This window comes from Heterodontus francisci, chromosome 18 (assembly GCF_036365525.1).
Source record: "Heterodontus francisci isolate sHetFra1 chromosome 18, sHetFra1.hap1, whole genome shotgun sequence".
In the NCBI taxonomy this organism is placed as follows: Eukaryota; Metazoa; Chordata; class Chondrichthyes; order Heterodontiformes; family Heterodontidae; genus Heterodontus; species Heterodontus francisci.
The window spans coordinates 18,310,788-18,322,943 of NC_090388.1; the positions used below are offsets into that span (position 1 = coordinate 18,310,788).

The 12,156-nt window shown below is 43.8% G+C and overlaps 1 long non-coding RNA gene across 1 annotated transcript in view; it reads left to right on the top strand.

Annotated features, from left to right (window-relative positions):
* Positions 1-12,156, top strand: part of LOC137379481 (uncharacterized) — a 58,793-nt gene that overhangs the window by 17,728 nt on the left and 28,909 nt on the right. The window contains exon 2 of the long non-coding RNA XR_010976826.1: positions 1,019-1,174. This is a non-coding gene — a long non-coding RNA (uncharacterized lncRNA). The remainder of the gene's footprint in view (positions 1-1,018; positions 1,175-12,156) is intronic.

Consider the following 12,156-nt stretch of genomic DNA (forward strand, 5'->3'; position numbering starts at 1 on the left):
AAAATTCTGACCAATATGGGGGAACAGGTTACAATGCAAAATAAAAACATGAAATGCTGGAAATACTGAGCAGGTCTGGCAGCATCTGTGAAGAGAGAAGCAGAGAAGCAATGTAAAATTGTTGAGTCCAGAAGGCTGTAAAGTGCACAGTGGAAAGATGAAGTGCTGTTCCTTGAGCTTGCATTGAGCTTCATTGGAACACTGTAGCAGGCCAAGGATAGTAAGATCAGAGTGGGAGCAAGGTAGAGAATTAAAATGACCAGCAAAATAACAATCAGAGTTACGCTTGCAGACTGAATGGAGGTGTTCCACAAAGCAGTCACCCAGTCTGTGTTCAGTCTCCCCAGTGCAGAGGAGAGCACATAGGAAGCAGTGAGTACAGTATACTGAATTACAAGATGTACAACTAAATCACTGTTTCACCTGGAAGGAGTGTTAGGGGTCTTGGATGGTGAGAAGAGTGGAGATGAAAGGGCAGGTGTTGCATTTCCTGTGCTTGCATGGACAGCTGCTGCAAGAAAGGAAGGGAGTGTTGGTGGTGACTGAGGAGTGGACCAGGGTGTCACAGGGGGAACAGTCTCTTCAGAATGCTGACAGGGGAAGGGAGGGGAGGGGAAGATGCGCTTGGTGGTGAAATCACGCTGGTGTTGGCGGAAATGGTGGAGGATGATTCATTGAGTATGGAGGCTGGTGAGGTGAAAGGTGAAGACAAGAGGAACCCTATTGTGGTTTTGGGAGGGAGGGGAACGGATGAGAGCAGAAGTGTTTGAAAAAGAACAGAAATGGTCAAGGGCCCTGTCAACCAAGGTGGTGAAGTCATCTTGTTTGAGGAAAAAGGAAGACATATCAGAAGCGCTAGTGTGGAAGGTTGCGTCATCAGAACAGATGTGACAGAGACAAAGAAACTGGGAGAATGGAATCGAGTCCTTACAGGAAGCAGCGTGTGAGGAAGTGTAGTTGAGGTATCTGTGGGAGTCAGTGAGCTTGTAGTGAATATTCATTGATTGTCTATTCCCAGAAATAGAGACAGAGAAGTCAAGAAAGGGAAGGGAAGAGTCGGAGATGGACCATGTGAATGCAAGAGAAGTTGGAAATTGGAAGTCTATGAAATTTTCCAGTTCAGGCGGAAGCAGAAAATGACATGGATACCATCATCAATGTACTGGAAAAAGAGGTAAGGGAGGGGGTCTGAGTAGGACTGGAACAAAGAATGGAGTAGGAACAGGGTGAAATGATGGGTCTACCAACCGTGTTTGTTTAGTATCAACCTGGTTATAACATTATATTCTACTTATTTGTGAACAATATTTCTCTTTAATCAAGAACAGAGCAGCTGATAACAGCTTTTTAAAAAAAGCAATTGAATCACTTACTGTCTTGCAATGTAAATATTTTAGACATTTATAATTCTATTTAGTTCCACGTAGCAAAAAATTGCTTGTGCTGTGTATTTACAATGCACATCTTCTGTAAAACGTCCCTATGATGAAATTAGAACCTTTACTATAAATATACTTAGCCAGACAAACGGTTACTATTTTGTAGTCTATGTCAAAATGGATGCACTAATTCAGATTTGTCTGCCACAGCCTCTACCACCACCGCAACTTGTATTTATACAGTGCCTTTAATGTAATAAAATGTCTCTTTGAGACGCTTCACAGGAGAATTATTATGCAAAATTTGACACCAAGCTACATGAGCAGCTATTAGGGAAGATTGGTCAAAGAGGTAGGTTTTAAGGAGTCTCTTAAAGGAGGAAAGAGAGGTAGAGAGGTGGAGAGATGTGGAGAAGGGATTTTGGAGCTTCGGGCCTTGGCAACTGAAGAAACAATCAAAATTGGGGCTGCTCAAGAGGCCAGAGTTAGAGGAACGCAGATATCTTGGAGGGTTGCGCAGCTGGAGGAGTTTACAGAGATAGGGAGGGGCAAGGCTGTCGGAATTGAAAATAAGGATGAGAATTTTAAAATCAAGGTGTTGCTTATTAGGTTCGTGAGCACAGATGTGATGGTGAACGGTACTTGATGTGAATTAGGGCATGGGGAGCAGAGTTTTGGATGACCTCAAGTTTACAGAGGATAAAACATGGGAGGCCGGCCAGTAATGTGTTGGAATAATCAAGTGCAGAGGTAATAAAGGCATTGATAAAGGTTTCAGCAGAAGATCAGCTCAGGCAGTGGCGGAGTGGGTGGCATTGTTGGTTGGCATCCATCCATGAAAGAAGATGGACATGCAACAAACAATCCACTTAAGTGGTGTGTCTTCTCTTGGTGAGCCTTTGCTGAAGGCTGTGAAGGCCAGTCCTTGAGAGGCAGGTTCTGCCACAAGTGCCGCAAGTGAAAATGCCAAATGATACTGTGATTTGTTGTTTTTGCTGTTGGTGCCTATTGCCAAGCTGCTGTAGCAACTGGTCGTCGTGGTAGTGCACACCAGTCCACAGGAGGTGTTGCCAATTCCCTCTTTCGCCAGCTAGTGACTCCTGGGTACGATAGTCAACATTTGGGGCCTTTGTGTCAGGCTTGCAAGCATCCTTGAAGCGGAACTTTGGGCGCACCACTGTTTGTCTGGCTCCGGCTACCTCACCATACAAAAGGTCCTTGGGTATGCAACCGTCTTCCATCCTGCGGACATGTCCGATCCACTGAAGCCTCCTCTGTTTAGTTTTTAGTTTTAGAGATACAGCACTGAAACAGGCCCTTTGGCCCACCGAGTCTGTGCCGACCAACAACCACCCATTTATACTAATCCTACACTAATTCCATATTCCTACCACATCCCCAACTGTCCCTATATTTCCCTACCACCTACCTACACTAGGGGCAATTTTATAATGGCCAATTTACCTATCAACCTGCAAGTCTTTGGCATGTGGGAGGAAACCGGAGCACCCGGAAGAAACCCACGCAGACACAGGGAGAACTTGCAAACTCCGCACAGGCAGTACCCAGAATTGAACCCGGGTCGCTGGAGCTGTGAGGCTCCAGCGTGATAAGTGTCAATATACTTGGGAGCTCTGCCTTTGAGAGGACTGCCACATTTGTGATTTTGTCCTGCCAGGATATACCCATAATTTTCTGCAGACAGCGAAAATGGAAATTATTGAGCTTCTTTTCCTGGTAGCTGTAAGCCGCCCATGTTTCACAGCCATACAACAAGATGCTGAGAACACAGGCCTTATAAACCATCAGGTTGGTCCTAAGGGTCATCTTGGTGTTATCCCATGCGCATTTCATGAGTCGGCCAAAGGTGGTAGCTGCTTTCCCTATGCGTGAATCGAGCTCTGCATCAAGGGACAGATTGTCTGTCATTATGGAGGTGAAATAGGCGGTCTTATTGATGGCATGAATGTGTGGTCAGAAGCACATCTCGGGGTTGCGAACAGTCTGGTACAGCGCCTGACGGTTGCCTGGGAGATGGATGGAGTCGGTGGATAGGGAATGGAGTTTGTAGCAGAGTTCAAAGATAATGGTTTTGTTCTTAATTAATTGGAGAACATTTCTGCTCTTTCAGTACTTGATGTTGCACAAGCAGAATGACAATTTCGAGACAGTGAAGGGGTCAAAAGAGGTGGTGGTGAGGGCATCATCAGTGTACATGTGGAAACTGACACTGTGCTTTTGGATATGTCAGCAAGGGGCTGCATGTAGATGACAAATAGGAGGGGGCCAAGGATAGATCCTTGGGGCCACCAGAGGTAATGGTATGGAAGCAGGAAGAGAAGCCACTGCAAGTGATTCTCTGGCTATGATTAGGTAGGTAAGAATGGAACCAAGTGAGTGCAGTCCCACCCAGCTAGATGATGGCTGCGAGGTGTTGGAGGAGGATAATGTGGTCAACCACGACATAGGTCAAGAAGGACAAGGTGGGATGGTTTACCTATGTTACAGTCACATATGATGTGATTTGTGACTTTGTTAAGAGCAGTTCCAGTACTGTGGCAGGGGTGGAAAACTGATTGGAGAGATTCAAACATGAGTTCCAGGAAAGATGGACATGGATTTGAGAGGTGACAACATCAAACACTTTGGGGAGGGAAAGCAAGGTTGGAGATGGGAGAGTCATTTGCAAAGACAGTGGGATCAATTTATTTATTTAGAGATACAGCACTGAAGCAGGCCCTTTGGCCCACCGGTTCTGTGCCGACCAACAACCACCCATTTATACTAACCCTGCAGTAATCCCATAATCCCTACCACCTACCTACACTAGGGGCAATTTACAATGACCAATTTACCTATCAACCTGCAAGTCTTTGGCTGTGGAAGGAAACCAGAGTACCCGGCGAAAACCCACGCGGTCACAGGGAGAAGTTGCAAACTCCGCATAGGCAATACCCAGAATCGAACCCGGGTCCCTGGAACTGTGAGGCTGCAATGCTAACCACTGCGCCACTGTGCTGCAAGGAATGGTTTGTTGAGAGCCGTGATAACGGCAGATTTGAAGGAGCGGGAGACAGTAAAGAGAGAGAACCATTAACAACATCAGCTAACATAGGAGCCAGGAAGGGAAGGTGGGTTGCCAGCATTTTAGAGGGAATAGGATTGAGGCAGCCAAAAAAAACTGGCAGCCAAGATGACCACCACAATTTGCATCTGAAATACCTTTTCATATTCCAAGGCCCAACAGGAGACAGAGGTCTGAGGAGCATGGACCCAGAACAATGGCTTTCTCTAAGTGATTGAATTATCTAAGATTGCTTCATTAGCATGGCATTCAAGGTAATCCTAACACCTTGACTTTGAAAGAGCAAACCCCTCCAAGTGTAACTATTGGCATCCTGGGGTCTGAGGAGCTCATTCCAAACCTTGAATCTCATTACAAGGTTCCAGAGAATACACTGAGGCAGTCATGTGACCATCTGTCCATCTGTGATAAATCTGGGGAGTTTCCTTGAACAAAGTGAGTCAAGCCAGTAACTTAGACTGCGCAGCAGCAGAAAGGCTGTGTACCTCCCTCTCTCCAGATAACACCACAAGCTTGAAAACTATCTGCAACTGTGAACCCTCCAAGCCTACAGATGTTACAAATAGAGACCTAGGGAAGAGAGCCACCTGCAAGTCTGCCTCCAAGAAAGCCCAGAGCCACGCAGGTCAGCCACAAAGTGCACTTTGACCAGTCAAAGACGTCAAGGATACAAGTTCATCCAGAAGACCACCAAATCATCCAATCTCACAGACTGTGCATTTACTTTCCATTTATTATGGACTCTAATCTGCTTTTCAGTCTGTAATCTATTTGTGTGTGTGTGATTCTCATGTGAATGTGTGTGTGAATGTGTAGATTTTTTTTAGACCGTTTAGATTTTTAAGTATAATAAACTCACCTCTTTCTTGTTAAAATGCAAGAAAACCTGTCTGATTGGTTCTTTTACGATCACATTAAAAGTAAAAGGTAAAACACTCACTGAAGTGGTAAGCATAACCACTGTTTGAAAAGGAATAAACCCTTTTGCCGTCAAATAAGAGGAAGGACAAGAAGTGAGCCTCTGACCACTCCCCCCCACCTCCCTTACCTAGCTGTAACACTAGTAATTAATGAATCAGAAATGTAGAATGCAACGCTTAAATAATAGAGAATTTCTCATCTACATCATTTTCAGTGAGGAAAGGCATATTATGAAAAGGCCAGCAAATGGCTTAATCTATGAATAAAGAACGGCATTCACATTTTGGCCTTTACTTATTCCTAAAGATCTTTATGGTCTTACATCTGATTTAAGCAATGCAACAGATTGCAAATTTGCATAACACGGTAGAAATTGATGAATATATCCAGGAAATCCATGGATACAATATTCAAGGAGCAGAGGGGAATCTTGAGGAAGAGGCTTCCATTTTGTGTGCTATTAAGGGGTTACCGGAGTGCAGAGCTTTTTTTTACTGACTTCACAGATGTGTCAGCAATTGACCAATGATGTTCTGCACTAAAAGAACCTGACAATGTGTGGTTCAATGACTTCAGGAAGAGCATCAGGGAGAAACTTAGATTTAATCACTTGGCTAAACTAAGTGTGAAGATTCACACCTCAAGGCTCAGCAATACCTGGAAAGAATGGAGTGGAAATCTGACGGTGCATTCTTCTGTTGAGCCTCTGGTTGGTTTGATGGTTTTGAAATTTGTGACACCAGTGCTAATTCTGTTAAGGAATATTGTGACGGAAATCACACCTGCTTAATGGAAACATATTAATTTTGTCATATGGGACACTGCTTGAAACTTTTTTATTGGACATTGCAAATAACTTGTTTAAAAAGGTAGAACTGACCAGCTGAAAACATGGCTGCACATTTGCATTCAGAGAAGACAAGGACTAGCTGAGAGACAGTCGAATAGAGAAACAATGGGAGTGCTCTGATTCAATTAGCAAGCTGGGTTTTGTCAATAGTGATGATCTAAAAACATCGACAGCCTTTGACTTTGTAAGAGCCAAAGTTCCACCCCCAACAGAGTATGGCTGGGAGGCTTTGAAATCCAACAACCCTCCAAGAAGTTGCTATTTCAAACAAAGAGATGGTCACATGACTTACCTGCTGGTAAGACTGGGGTTTTTTAATTGTGCCTCTCAGAAAGGAAACAGACTGCAACTGAACTGGCAGAAGAAAAGTCTGTCTCTCTCGCTCTGTCCCTCTCTCCAGCAAAGTCCCATGGAACCCTCGGTGGCAGCTTAAATTGCAAGACTACAGACAAAGCCCCTCTTTGGCCTTCTGGTGTGAGAGAAGCAAGCCTGGAATTTGTGCATCTGGCTCCAGTGAGGACTCCAAGACCTTCACTTTAATCAAGGACATTACTGCAAGGACACTAAGAATCATAGCTGTTTTCCATTCATTACAAACTCGACATCAACAGCCCCCCCCTCAATTCTTTCTTCCCCTCTGTAACAATTTTGTTTGTGTGCCTCTCGTATGCATGCGAGCGCAGTTGCATCGCGTATTTTAGTAATTTTAACCAGGTTAGGGTGCTAAGGCTAATAAACTTACATCTTTCTTGTTAAAAGCTAAGAAAACCTGCCTGATTGGTTCATTTGCAATTGCAATTAGAGTGCAGTGAGCAATTTCACTGAGGTGGTAAGCTAAAATCACTGTGTTTTAAAAGATAAAATCTGTACGGCCAAACCAGGAAAGGAGTGAGAGGGGAACCTGAGACCTTCCTCACCTGGTCGTAACAATACTAAAAGAAATAAATAGCAGAAGAAAAATCAGGATCAGGATTGGACCACTGAGGGATACATACAATAAACTCACAGGTAATGACAGCAAAATGGCAGAAATATTAAATAATGACTTTGCCTCGGTGTTTACCAGGGAAACTAAAATGGTGGGCATCTCATGAGAAGAAGAGATTAAAAAGGATATAAAGAATTTAAGATAGAAAGGAGGAGATAATTGAAAAACTAATCAAACCAAGAGAGGGTAAAACCCCTGTTTCGAATGCATTGCAACTGCACTTACTGAAAGAATTGAAGGAAGAGCTAGCAGAGGCACTGTTACATATATATTGTTACAACCAGGTGAGAAAGGGGTCTAGGGGTTCCCTCTCAGCCTTTGCCTAATTCAACTGTGTTTTCAGCTCCCCACCTCAGTGAATCCTTGTTCACCGCTCTCCAGTTGTAAGGTAAAGAAATCAGCCAGACAGGTTTTCTTAGATTTAAACAAGAAAGGTGGAAGTTTATTAACCTTAAACGCTAATTCGGTTAACAACTACGAATACACGACGCGACCACGCTAGCATGCATGCGCGATAAACACCCACACAGATAGAGGCAGAAAAGTAGAAAGAATAAAGGGGAAAGGTTTGAGGTAATAGCTGGGATTCATTTACGGTCCTTTGAGTTCGATGTAGAGTCTTTGATTTCCGGTAAGTCTTTCCGTTTCGTTGGGGCCCAGTGCACGCTTTAAAACTTGTTTCGATATAGCAGTCTTTTCACTATTGACATTTAAGTAACTTCAGTGAATCCGGAGATTCATGAGAGAGAGAGAGAGAGAGAGAGCCAGGAGGGAGGCTCTCTTCTTCCGTCCAACTGCAATCTCACCCAAACTGTGCTGTGAGCAGTTCAAACAAAACCTGGGCCAGCAGGTTAGTCATGTGACTAGCTGTTTTAACAAACTCCTGCATTTGTGGATTCTCCATCTTAGCAGACAGCCTGGAATGCTCCGTCTCCGACGCATCTGCTCTGATGATGCTACCTTTCATGATGGTGCTTCTGATATGACCTTTTTCCTCAACCGAGGATTTCCCCCCACTGTGGTTGACAGGGCCCTCAACCGTGTCCGGCCCATTTCCCTCACCCCTTCCCCTCCCTCCCAGAACCGTGACAGGGTTCCCCTTGTCCTCACTTTCCACCCCATCAGCCTCCATATCCAAAGGATCATCCTCCGCCGTTTCCGCCACCTCCAGTGTGATGCCACTACCAGTCGCATCTTCCCCTCCCTTCCTCTGTCAGCATTCCGAAGGGATCATTCCCTTTGCGACACACTGGTCCACTCCTCCAGTCGCAGGAGGTGTAATACCTGCCCATTTACCTCCTCTCTCCTCACTATCCCAGGCCCCAAACACTCCTTTCAGGTGAAGCAGCCATTTACTTGTACTTCTTTCAATGTAGTATATGTATTCGCTGCTCACAATGTGGTCTCCTCCACACTGGGGCAACCAAGCGCAGACTGGGTGACCGCTTTGCGGAACATCTCCGCTTAGTCCACAAGCAGGACCCTGAGCTTCCGGTTGCTTGCCATTTCAACACTCCCCCCTGCTCTCATGCTCACATCTCTGTCCTGGAATTGCTGCAGTGTTCCAGTGAACATCAATGCAAGCTCGAGGAACAGCATCTCATCTACCGATTAGGCACACTACAGCCTGCCGGACTTAACATTGAGTTCAATAATTTCAAAGCATGACAGCCACCCATTTTACTTTCATTTTTAGTTATTTTTTCTTTTTTTCTTTTTTACATTTTTTACAATCTTTTTTTTTTTGCATTTATTTCATTTCATCTTAGTTTGTTCAGTTTGCTTACCCACTGTTTTTTTTCAGCTTTGCACTTGCTGCTGTTCAATATTCAGTCCGTTAACACCTAATCTGTACTAATGCTTTGTCTTTCAACACACCATTAACATATTGTTTGCCTTTGCTTCATGACCTTTTGGTCAGCTATGTGGCCTGGTCCACTCTGCACCTTCTCCTTTGTTATCTCTTGCCCCACCCCCACCTCACTTGCTTTTCTAATATTTGTCAGTTCCGAAGAAGGGTCACTGACCCGAAACGTTAACTCTGCTTCTCTTTTCACAGATGCTGCCAGACCTGCTGAGTGGTTCCAGCATTTCTTGTTTTTATAGCCTGGAATGTTGGCTTTCTTACACATTCAGTGTCTGGTGATCAAAGTCCATTTGGGTTAATTGGATCAGGGAGCCATTCTATTGTCTCCAGGCACTGTCTATTAGTAGGCAAATGTTTTCCAGCCACTGTTGATCTCTTTAAACGAGTCATCTCTTCCTTCCAGCAACATTTAAAATTAATGTTCATATGATGAAATTAATATGCCTCATTCTTGGCAGGTGGGGTCTTCATGACAATATACAATCTCATTGGAAAAGGGAACAGTACCAGAGACTGGTGGACAATTAAAGCAATCAGGGAACTAAAAACCAATTAGCTTGACATCAGTGGTAGGAAAGATAATGCAATCCTTTATCGAAGATGTAACTGAAAAACTTTTCTTTATTCTTTCATGTGATGTGGGTGTCGCTGGCAAAGTCAGCATTTATTGTCCTAATCTAAACACGGAAAATATGAATAGTCAGCATAGATTCTAAAAGAGGTCATACTTGACCAACCTTATTGAATTCTTTGAAGAAATTAACAGAAGGGGTTGTATAGGGTCAACAGTCAACATAATATATTTGGCTTTCCAAAAATTGCATACTGCATAATAGACTCATGACTAAGGTCAGAACATGTGGAGTCAGGGGATAAAAGTAGCAGAATGGATAGCAAGCTGGCTCCAAAACAGAAAGCAGTGATTAGGGATTAAAGGTAGTTACTCAGTGAGAATTGGTGTGAAGTGGTGTCCCAGAAGGAACAGTGCTGGGACCACTGTTGTTCACTATTTAAATAAACAGTTTCGACTCAGGAATTGGAAGTACAGTGTCAAAATTTGCAGATGATACCAAATTTGGGGGTATAGTAAATACAGAGGAGGACCGCAATAAAATACAGGAAGACATTAATAAACTTGCAGAATGGGTGTGTAATTGTCAAATGGAGTTCAATATAGGTAAGTGTGAGGTAATACATTTTGGTAGGAAGAATAAGGAGGCCATATATTACTTGGAAAATAAGTGTCTACATTTGGTGGAGGAACAGAGGGAACTGGTGGTACAGATAAACAAATCAGTAAAAGTAGCAATGCAGTCTAATAAGGCCATGAAAAAAAGCAAACAACTGGGGTTCAGTTCTGGAGGGATAGAATTGAAAAGCACAGAGGTTATGTTAAACTTGCATGGAATCTTGATTAGACCACAATTGGAATACTGTGAACAGTTCTGGTCTCCATAATATAAAACTGGAGAATGAGCAAAAAATGATTTACTAGAATAAAACCAGAACTAAGAGGTTATACCTATCAGGGGAGATTGAACAGGCAAGAGCTCTTTTCTCTGGAAAAGAGAATATTGAGGGGTGGCCAGATGGAAGTCTTTAAGTTTATGAAAGCGTTTGATTGGTTAGACTTAGGGATGTTTCCACTTGCAGATAAGGCCAGAACTAGGGGTTATAAATAGAAGATAACCAATAATAAATCCAATCAGGAATTCAGGAAAACCTTCCTTTACCCAAAGCATGGTTAGAATGTGGAACCCACTGCGACAATGGGTAGTTGAGGCAAATAGCATCGAGGCATTCAAGAGGAACCTCTATAAGCATGAGGGAGAAAGGAATAGAAGGACATGTTGATGGGGTCAGATGAAGAGGAGTGGATGCAGGCTCATGTGGAGCATAAACATTGGCATGGACCCACTGGGTCAAATGGACTGTTTCTGTGCAGTAAATACTTTGTAACTGTGAAGATATTGTATGCGTCTGTTTTCTAATCTAGTCTAATGACACAAGTAACAAATATTCTGTACCCATATAAACATGTCCTTTCATTATATAGTTTTCAAGATTTCATTTTCTGCCTCCACAAATTAGCCTTGGACTCCACAGACAGCAACTGTAACCGAAATATCATGAGGAGCTCTTGCTATTTGCAATGCCTTGGCAACCAAAGCAACCATAAAAACCATATGCATCAATCCATAGAGGAGATAATTATAATCTACGTAACCTGCTCCTCAACCAGAGCTCTTCCCCTTGCCTAACATGCAGTATGTCCAGTGAAAAAAATACACTATTGCACTGTTTTAGTGCAGGTAGCAACAATACTTTTGGTCCATCAGACTTTGATACCAATATTCCCGACCTTGTGCTCAAATCCTTCCACCCCTCTCTATTTCAGTAACCTCAACCAGCCCTAGAACCCTGAGAGAATGCTGTATTCCTCCAACTTTGATCTCTTTTGCATACCCCACTTCCTCCACACCACCATTGATGGCCGTGCCTTCAGCCGATTAAAATCTACCTGGCCAATATTTATCCTTCAACCAACATCACTGTAACAGATTATCTGGTCATTATCACATTGCAGTTTGTGAGACCCACAGCCTGTAATTTTCCAACCTCCCTGACAAAAAAAAAACATTTCCTGTAGGGTAAATTCCTGTGGCAGCACTGTGGTATACAGTCGGGAGGCAGTTGCCCTGGGAATCCTTAACATCGATTCCAGACCCCATGATGTCTCATGACATCAGGTCAAACATGGGCAAGGACACCTCCTGCTAATTACCACCTACCGCCACCACCTGCAACCCCCCCCCCCCCCCCAGCTAGCAAATCAATACTCCTCCATGTTGAACACCACTTGGAGGAAGCACTGACGGTGGCACGGGTGCAGAATGTGCTCTGGGTGGGGGACTTCAATGTCCATCACCAAGAATGGCTCAATAGCACCATTACTGACCCAGCTGGCCAAGTCCTAAAGGATCTAGCTGCTAGACTAGGTCTGCAGCAGGTGGTGAGGGAACCAACAAGAGGTAAAAACATACTTGACCTCGTCCTCACCAAACT